The sequence below is a fragment of the Arvicola amphibius genome, chromosome 2, assembly GCF_903992535.2.
Source record: "Arvicola amphibius chromosome 2, mArvAmp1.2, whole genome shotgun sequence".
NCBI classification, from domain to species: Eukaryota; Metazoa; Chordata; class Mammalia; order Rodentia; family Cricetidae; genus Arvicola; species Arvicola amphibius.
Window position 1 is genome coordinate 150,233,842 of NC_052048.2, and position 9,286 is coordinate 150,243,127.

Genomic DNA, 9,286 nt, shown 5'->3' on the forward strand with positions numbered 1-9,286 from the left:
TACCCCATTAACCCTGTGATCTATGGAATCCATATGATTTATGGCTCCTATGCATCACCTATGACAGCCTGAGATCACACATCTCCAGCTCTGATGAACCAATTAGATGTCCTCACCTATAGCAGAACGAGCATAGTAACCCCTACTTCATTTTCTTCAGGGTTCTTTGCCTGATGACCACTGCATCGATGTGCTGACTTCCATAATCTGACTGAGAACCACCAATGGTTGTTTATACTAAGTGTGACTTTTCTAGGTTTAGAGAAGTCACTCTGTGTTGAGGTGAATCAATTAAATGAAGACTTGATCACTTGATCCAATGCACATACACAGCCAGCTGTCACGTTCTTACACTGGTAAGGGATCTGATGGGTGATAGCAGAGTTCCGCACCCTCTGGGTGAATACCAAGTGATGTGAGACAAGAGAGAAAGTAGGTCTACACTGTGGAAGTGGTCAATTATTTCCAAAAACTACATGGAAAGGGGGCACCTGGATTTGAACCAGGGACCTCTTGATCTGCAGTCAAATGCTCTACCCCTGAGCTATACCCCCACCTGCTTATTAATGTCTCACAGGCACTCAGAACCTGTATGGCCACTCCCTGACTCTTAACATCACAGTTACCAGTGCCCTGGCATCATCTGCCTCATCCTAGGAGGCCCAGCTCTGAGCTGCCTCTGCACATGACTGCCCTGTTCTCATGAAAGGCCAGCATCCTCCTACCTTAGATCCTAGCTGAGCCAGGGGCAGTAAATTCAGGAGGCCTGCTGCTACAGCCTTCTTCAACCCAACCAAAAGAGCCCCATGCAAACACACTGACTGCTTGGCTGACCTTGGGAGGTGAGTGGGATATGGGAGTGGACAAAAGGGAAGTTCTCTGTCCACTGGAAACTCCTCGGTCAGACTCTTGGGAGGGACCCAGGGTCTGATGTGTCTCTAGCAATCTCTATAGACAATTCTGTCACATTATTGGGTGTACTCCATCCCTGATCTATACTCCCACTGTTACTAGTGTATGCAGTTATTAAATTTCATCTCTGTGTTGAGAAATTCTGACTATAAAGTTAAATTACAGATCTTCTCAGACCTACTTCCCAGAAGAAGCCAGACCTGACTGGTGAGATGCCTTCCTCAGCTCTGCAACTTTCCGGGCCCATCCTTTTTTAAATTTTGATTTCTTTTCTCATATAATACATGCTACCATCAGTGTCCCCTCCCTGCACTGCTCCCAGTCACCCCACCACCCCCACCCATCCATGAAACCACTACTCCTAAATTTCCCTTCAGGAATGAGCAGGCTTCCCAGTGATATCAACCACACACAACATAACAAGATGCAAATAAGACGAGGCACAAACCCTTATATCGAGGCTGAACAAAGCAACCCAATAGAAGAAAAAGGGTCCCAAGAGGATGGAAAGAGTGAGAGACACCTGCACTCCCACTGTGAGGAGCCTCACAAAAGCCCTAAGGTTAACAGCCACAGCAGGTATGCCCAGGTGCTAGCACAGGCCCCTGAAGGTTCATGATTGCAGCATCAGTCTCTGGGAGCCCAGGAGCCCTGATTAGTTGATTCTGGGGGGTGTTCTCCTAGTGTACTCCACCAACCTGACACCTACAATCCCCCAGACACCCTCTCCTCCTTCCTTAAAGACCGAATGGGCCATCACTCAAGGTTCTCACAGGGCCCTAGATGGCACTGCCAGCTGCACCACTGCATGGTCCTCTCTCCCTGGTGCAGCAGCTGAGCCTGGCTTTAGCCTGTGAGGATGAAGCAAGAGAACAGTGGGCTCTGGAAGTGGAAGAAGCTCACGTGGATTATGTCTATCCTCCACAGAAAGTCTGGTTCTTTAATTTTTCTCCTTAGTTCTGAACACATGTTCTCTAGACAGCCATAGAGGGAGATAATATATGGTCTGGATTTCCTTTCTGGCATAAGCCTGATATGCCTGGAAAATTCAGATGAATTCTCCAACATAGTCCTTGCCCTCTGTTTAAGAACTCAACAGAACAAGATATACAGGATATACATAGGAGGAGTGGAGACATTGCATAAAAATAGGAGGGACATGGAGATTGTAGCAAGAGATGGGAGGCAGCCATCATCCACATGATGACCTGGCCTATATCCTCCGGCTCTGTTGAGGGCCATACAAAAGTAGAAAACTGGAAGAAACATAGGAGAGAATATGGATGATAACTCCTTGTATAAAAATGTAAACAAATAAACTTATGGTAGGGGGCACCTGGATTTGAACCAGGGACCTCTTGATCTGCAGTCAAATGCTCTACCCCTGAGCTATACCCCCACCTTGTCAGAGATGTTTTATAAGTGTCTTTCACCTTCATAGTCACACCCAGCATTCCTAGTAGTTATACTTTCTGCTTAGCAAGACCAGCACTGCTGCCTTCACCAACACATCACAGACAGGTCCCTCTCCGGTCCCACTTTCTCCAACTCTGCTCCCCTGTTCTCATGTCAGCACTCCAAAACACACACACACACACACACACACACACACACACACACACACACACACACCTGAGCCTGTGAGAGAAGCACAGCTGGAGTCAGGTGGACATAAACTACTACACAGGACTTCAGATTTACATGTCTGGTTTCTTCAGTTGTATACAAGCCCTCCAGTAAGAAGAGACCCTGCCTGACTTCTCTGGGGAGAACTCAAACCTTGAGTTTGGTGTGAAGTACTTTTCAGAGTAATTTTCCGTAGATCAATCAACAGATAATGAACGTTTCTCCTTTCTGGTTTCCAGGAGTGACCTGGGATCCTGAACCCTTGCACCCAAAGGTCTGCTGCACTGTAAATTCCCTGTGACTTCCTTCACCTTCACCATGACCTGCTTCTGTTCCACCATCTCTTCTGTGTGCAAGTCTCTCTTTCCCAGATGCCAAGTTATGGAATGTTTAACAAATTGATATTCCTTTTGGGAGATGAACCCCTTCTGTAAGAGGTGAATAGGAGTAAAATTTCTAGACTTTGTATTTATGATAAGACCTATAACTCTTCCCACACACTATACTGATGGTCTATATATTTAATTTAAATTTTTCATAGAATAATGTCATGTTTTGATGAGAACAGCCACCATAGGTTTTTATATTTGAATGGTTGGTCCCTTCTCGATGAACTGTTTATGAAAGATTAGGAGGTTTGACCTCCTTGGAGGAGGTGTCCACAGGGAGGGGCTTTGTGGTTTCAAAATCTCATATCAGGCCCAGTCTTACTCTCTGCCCCTTACTTGTGGATCAGATGTAAACTGTCAGTTATTGCTCCAGTGCCATGCCTGCCCACCTGCCACCATGCTTCCCACCTTGATGATCATGGACTAACTCTCAAAAACCGTAAGCATGCGCCAATTAAAAACTTTCTTTATAAGTTTCCATAATTATGGTGTGTCTTCAGGTATAACAACTATATATGTAACACTATATTAACACAGAATACTAAGTGAGAAATTGATATCATGGCCTGAGTTATTACTTTGATAGACCTGACTATGCCACTTGTTGGAGGATTCCGGAAGATGTTTGGACTTTGTATTACATGAGCAGTTGAATGCTGTAAGTGGAGCTTAATGGGCCGTGCTAACAGGAACTTAGAAAATGGTAGTTCTCACAGCAATGTGGTTGTAGAGGTACAGCTCAAACAGCTTTAGAGAGGAGAAATATTAGTATGCTCATATTTTGGCAAAGAATGTGGCCACTTGTTACCTTTGAGTAAAAATCTGCCAGAGGCTAAAGTAATGAGTCTTGGACTAATGTTGCTTGCAGAGGAGATTCCAGGACAGCTTAGTGTTGACTGTCACGTGGTTATTTCTGATCATTCTCATGCAGATCTATAATGGAAAGAAGCAAGAAGGCAAAACAGAATACAACATGGATGACACTGTTCCCTTGGGGTCACCCATCACCTTTGGCTCTTACCATCTCTCTGCCTCCTCTTCAGCATAGAGCCCTGAGAATTGAATGAAGGTGGGGTTGACAAAGGCATCCAATTACAATTGAGAGTGCCAACATCTCTCCCTATGTGTACCTTATCCAGTTCTGGGGCTCTGTGTTAATTTCCATCCCTGCAAAGAGAAACTTCCATGGTGTGGACTGAGTAAAGCACTGACCTATGGGTACAGCAGTACGCCATTAGGAGTCGGGGTATCGCTATGCTCCTTAGCAGAAAATTAGTACCGGATTTTCTCCAAGGGCCCATGTCCTAGCTACTTTCAGGTTCATGTCCATATTAGCAAGGTCAGTTATGTTTTCAATAAAAGTTTTTAAAAAATTGTGATTATGGTGGATGGTGACAGCACATGTTTATCCCAGCACTCTGAAACCAGAAGCATGTGGATCTCTGAGTTCAAGGCCAGCCTGTTCTAAAGAACAGGACTGCAAAGACTACACAGAGAAACCCTGTCTCAGAAAAACAATAAATAAAAATAATAATGAATTGAAAGATGTGGTTATTCGAATAACATTTATGTCACTGTTGAACCAGAATGTCTTGTAGGCTGGTGGCTGTTATAGTCACAGGGTTTGTATCTGATGATTACCTTTCTCCTCTGGTGCTGTGTGGAGTGCCTTACAGCACCATGATGCTTGTTGATATGAATGAAGAAGTTTAGCACCAGCCTAACTTCTCCATGATTCACAACGTAAGTAAGTGTTGTATTCAGAGAATCAATCTACCTCAAGATTGGCTTTCACACTCTTAAGTATCTTTCCAAAGGACTCTCAGTCTTACTGAAGAGATATTCACTCATCTGTTTTCATTGCGGCTCTATACATAAGAACGAGAAATAGAAAACACCCTAGACATCCATCAACTGATGAATGGATAAGAAAAATATGGTATTTCAACAATGGAATATTATTCACCCATTAAGAAAAATTAAGTTTTGGTAATTTCAGGAAAATGGAGCTAGGAACAACTATCCTGAGTGAGGTTCAAAGAACCCAAAGACAAATATTCCATGTTTTCTTCTATGTGGATGTAAGCTTTTAAACATTTGATCTATGAGTTACAACCCAAATAACCACAGAGGTTAGATATCTATTAAGAAATCATGTAGTGGGACAGGATCTTCAATAGAAGGACAAAAGGAATATAGAGAGACATGGGTAAATTAGAATAGAAGATTTAAATATGGAGAAGGATGGGAGGGAACAGAAAGAGAAAGATGATGGGGAGGGAGAATAACACTGGTCTATTACAAACTATAGAGAAGCCAACTGCTGTAGAAGGTTCCTAAAATATATGCCTATATGCAAGGACTCTAAATGCCCCAAGTAAAGCTCCGGTGCCAGGATTGCATTGTATCTTGTTGTCTAGGTGGCCAAGTGGGTCACATGGACACTAAACATTGGCAACTCTTCCCAAGGTCGTTCTCCACAACCTGATGGTAAGGTCCTATTACTGAAGGCAAAATGTGCTTTTGTAAAAAAATATTTTCAGTAAATCTTTGAGAATTTCATAGACTGTATTTTGATCAATTCACCTTCAACTCCCTCTTTTAACTCCTCCCCCAACGCTGTACATCCAACCTTCACACCCCCAGGTTCAGGTCCTCTGATTTGCTCTATCCCATGCTTCTGGGTGTGGAGCCGTCCACTGGAATACTGTTGGCATACCACAAGCCACACCCTTAAAGAAAATGGTTTTCTCTCCCTCATAAGTCATCAATTGCTCAAGACCCAGCCCTTTGAAATTTGCTTTACAGGTGGGTGAGTGGGATGAGCTGAATGCAGGCTTCCATGCATTGGTGCTTCCGTCACAGCTGTGAACTAGGATAGGAGGGTGCTGGCATGAGGAGGTGGCAGACAGGTATGCAGTTGGCACAGGGCTGGGCCTCACAGGAGAAAGCAGATGAGAACAGAGTACTAGCAAGTACACATATCAGGGAGTGGCCATACAAGTTTAGAGATGTTTATTAGATTATAAATAAGCAGATGGGGGTATAGCTCAGGGGTAGAGCATTTGACTGCAGATCAAGAGGTCCCCGGTTCAAATCCGGGTGCCCCCTTCCTATGTCTCTTTTACGTACAAGAGACCAAATCTGATATTGCTTAACACAGAGGCAACAAACGAACTGTGTTCCCCTGTACTCTGTGTTCTGCTCAGGCCTGGTCCTTGTTCTCTTCTCTGAGAGGAGCTAGTACAGGACTATCAGTGAGACTGCAGGGAGATGTGTTACAGCTCTGGATTGCAGAGATATCCTGACTTATCTGGAAACTAGGTTATACTTAGAGCTGCAATAGGACAGCTCAGCCCTGGAGGACTGGTGTCCTGACTACTGGGAAGCAAGGCTACCTGAAGCTGAGTTGCAGTGGGGGATGGTGTCCCCACAGGGCATACCAATTCTCTTCTCCTAGAGATCCACCATAACTGAGCGATGCTCTGTTACCATAAGGGAACATCCTAGCAGAGCTATCAGCTTCTTCTCTGGCCCAAGGTGTTACATCTTTTGCTTACACTCTGCTACAGGAGAAGCCCTTGAAAAAAATGTAACAATCTCCTCTAGCTCCAATGAAAAGTTGTTACTTTTTCTGCTTGGCCTTGCTCACCCCAGCCCAGGAGGAACATCCTAGTCAGATTCTTCTGTTCTGTCCAGCCTTGCTCAGGCCCCCTAAGGGAGCATCTCAGCAAGGTTTCTCAGCTCAGTCCCCTTAGGGACGTCCCAGCCAGGTTCTTCTATTCTGTGCTGGAAAATGAAGATTGTCACCCAAGACTCTTTTGAGAAAGAGATTTATTTGGGAAGGAGGAGTCCAGGAGACTGGCTGCCTCTGCCAGGGAGGGATAAATGGAGGCCCTTAAATGAACAGGCAGAGAGGCCTATAATGGGCTTCTTAGGGGCCAAGTTTTCCCAGGGAGCAGTTTTATTGGTTAATTTTTCCCTGCTCAGGGATTGGTTAGTTTAGTTGGTCAGAGTTGGGGCAGAGATGGCTCTGATTTCATGGCCAAACTGTGTTTCTTTCTCTGGTCCTTTCTAGCCTTTGATGCTAATCTTATGTCTATGGCATATTTCTTTAACTGGCTCTGATTCTGGGGGCAAGGTTTGTTTCTTTAGCACTGATTTCATTGACTGGCTCTGGGTTCAAAATCAGGGTGCTCAGTGATTGGCTTGTTTCCTGCCCAGGTATTGGTTGGTTCAGTTGGGCAGTTGGGCAGGGGCAGAGGTGACTCTGACTTCATGACCAAACTGTGTTTCTTTCACTGGTCCTTTTAGCTTTTTGACTCTAGTCTTAGGACCAGGGCATATTTCCTTCATTGGCTCTGATTCTAGGTTCAGAGTCAGGGGGCTCAGTGATTGGTTGGTCTACTGCTCCAGTTGTCCCTTTTACCCTACAGAGACCATTCCAGGTAGCACTCACATTGTGGCGCAGGCTAGCCTCCAAGGATCTGGAAGGCTCCATCACTGTAGGGAATCAGCATAGAAGAGTCCTATGAAGGTGAGGAGCAGGAATCCTCCTCTGGCAACTTCCAAGAGTCAGCCCCTTGGGAAGTCCCTCCTGATCCCCCAGAAAGGGCCCATTTTACATGCTGTTCCCCCCCAGCCTGTGCTTTGATTCCTGCTACTTCTAAGGAAAGACTTGGATCATAGATTTGCCACCAATTGAAACTAAGAAATGGAAGAAAAAGAAAATGACTGACATCTTTGTGTCCTCAATATGGCTCATAGTGACCACAACAAATGAAGCTCCATGGTGTTTGTTGAGTGAATAAATGATGGTGTGAAATAAAGGGCACCCTCCTCATATCTTAGAGAACAGATAGGATTCTTCCCAGGAAAAGATTTGAGCCATTGAAAACTCAGAACCATCACCTCTTGCCTTGGCCACTTAAGGGAATTTAGGAATGTACTTAAGGAAAATACAAGTTAAGAGTCCTTTCCAGGGCCAAATCTGAAATCTTTAACACACTCGAGAGAGGGGGCATTAAAATGGGCTGACTAATGCTGGAGAGGAGGAAGTGAAGGGCTGACTTAAGTAAAATTCTTGCCAGGTCAAGATCAAAAGGAGGATCCAGTAGATCTTGAACATATAGGAAGCTTAAGTGTGGTGCCAAGGTTGAAGAGGTGCTAATGAGATGTTTCCTTCCCTATAAGTGGGGGTATAGCTCAGGGGTAGAGCATTTGACTGCAGATCAAGAGGTCCCTGGTTCAAATCCAGATGCCCCCTTGCTTAAATATGATTTTGGTAGTTAGCTTATTACATTATCCTTAGGGAGGACCTCGGTGTAGATAAAAGGTCTCCATTAGGTGAGAGTTCTCGAATAAACTTCAGAACCTCTCTCTCTTGCTGAGCTCCACAATACAGAATAATTTCAAGTCTTACATGGGGATGACTTAGCCTCTTAAGAGAACTCTCACCCAAGGGCCCAAACACTCATGACTCTGAGTCCACACTTTACCTGCATTAGCACAGTGACCGGAAACTAGAAATGATGGATTGACAGAATACAAGAAAATTTTCCAGAAAGGAAGATGTGGGATTGCATCAGGTTTTTACAAGTACTCGACACAGTGGATGAAATGTGAACTCAATGACAAATGTCAAAGAAATCTAAGGCCAGAGGGAAGATCTTAAAAATCTAGGCCACAAGGAGCAGGTGAGACATACAGGACTGAAATCATCATGGTAGTTAACCTTCCAACACCAGTTCTTGAAGCACAACTAATAAAAATTCAGACACAGAAATTATGGTTCAACCTAAAGATCAAATAATAAAAGCAGCCCACCACTGGCTTCGAACCCATTCTGAAAATGTTGATCCTGCCTCCAGGAAACATCAAAATGAGACTGAACCTGAGAGCTGTCTCCTCCTGTCTTATAACTCTCTCCAGTATAGGAAAAAGGGCAATCTCTATACTATTGCCTAGTTTCTATCTCAAAGCAGTGTGACTACTAAGATTAAAGGTGTGTATCATATGGCTATTGGGAATAAAGGTGTGTGTCATTGCTACATGATCTGTAAAACTGGCCAGTGTGGCTGTTTTACTTTTCTGATCTTTAGGCAAGCTTTATTTATTTAAATTCAAATGAAATGGTACTACATGTTTTTAATATTAGAAGACAATAAAAATCATGTTTAGGTGTTCCAGGACACCTCTGGCCAACAACTTAAAGGGATGTGTAGCATATCCCCATTTAAATGTAAACAAACATTTATAAACAATCAGGGAATTTTGGTGTCATTCTCTCAAAATAGCCTTCTGATTTTTGTTGGACAAACTAATTTTGGAGTTCGTGGGCACCATTCAGGGGGTTTTGG

General features: G+C 44.0%; 4 non-coding genes across 4 annotated transcripts; 2 read left to right on the top strand and 2 right to left on the bottom strand.

Moving 5' to 3' along the window:
* Window positions 1–482: 482 nt before the first annotated feature.
* Trnac-gca lies at window positions 483–554 on the bottom strand. Its single transcript has one exon. It is a non-coding gene; the product is annotated as a tRNA-Cys (tRNA).
* Window positions 555–2,239: 1,685 nt separating this feature from the next.
* Window positions 2,240–2,311, bottom strand: Trnac-gca. Its single transcript has one exon. It is a non-coding gene; the product is annotated as a tRNA-Cys (tRNA).
* A 3,655-nt stretch (window positions 2,312–5,966) lies between these two features.
* Trnac-gca lies at window positions 5,967–6,038 on the top strand. Its single transcript has one exon. It is a non-coding gene; the product is annotated as a tRNA-Cys (tRNA).
* Window positions 6,039–8,121: 2,083 nt separating this feature from the next.
* Window positions 8,122–8,193, top strand: Trnac-gca. The gene has a single exon. It is a non-coding gene; the product is annotated as a tRNA-Cys (tRNA).
* The last annotated feature ends 1,093 nt before the right edge of the window (window positions 8,194–9,286 follow it).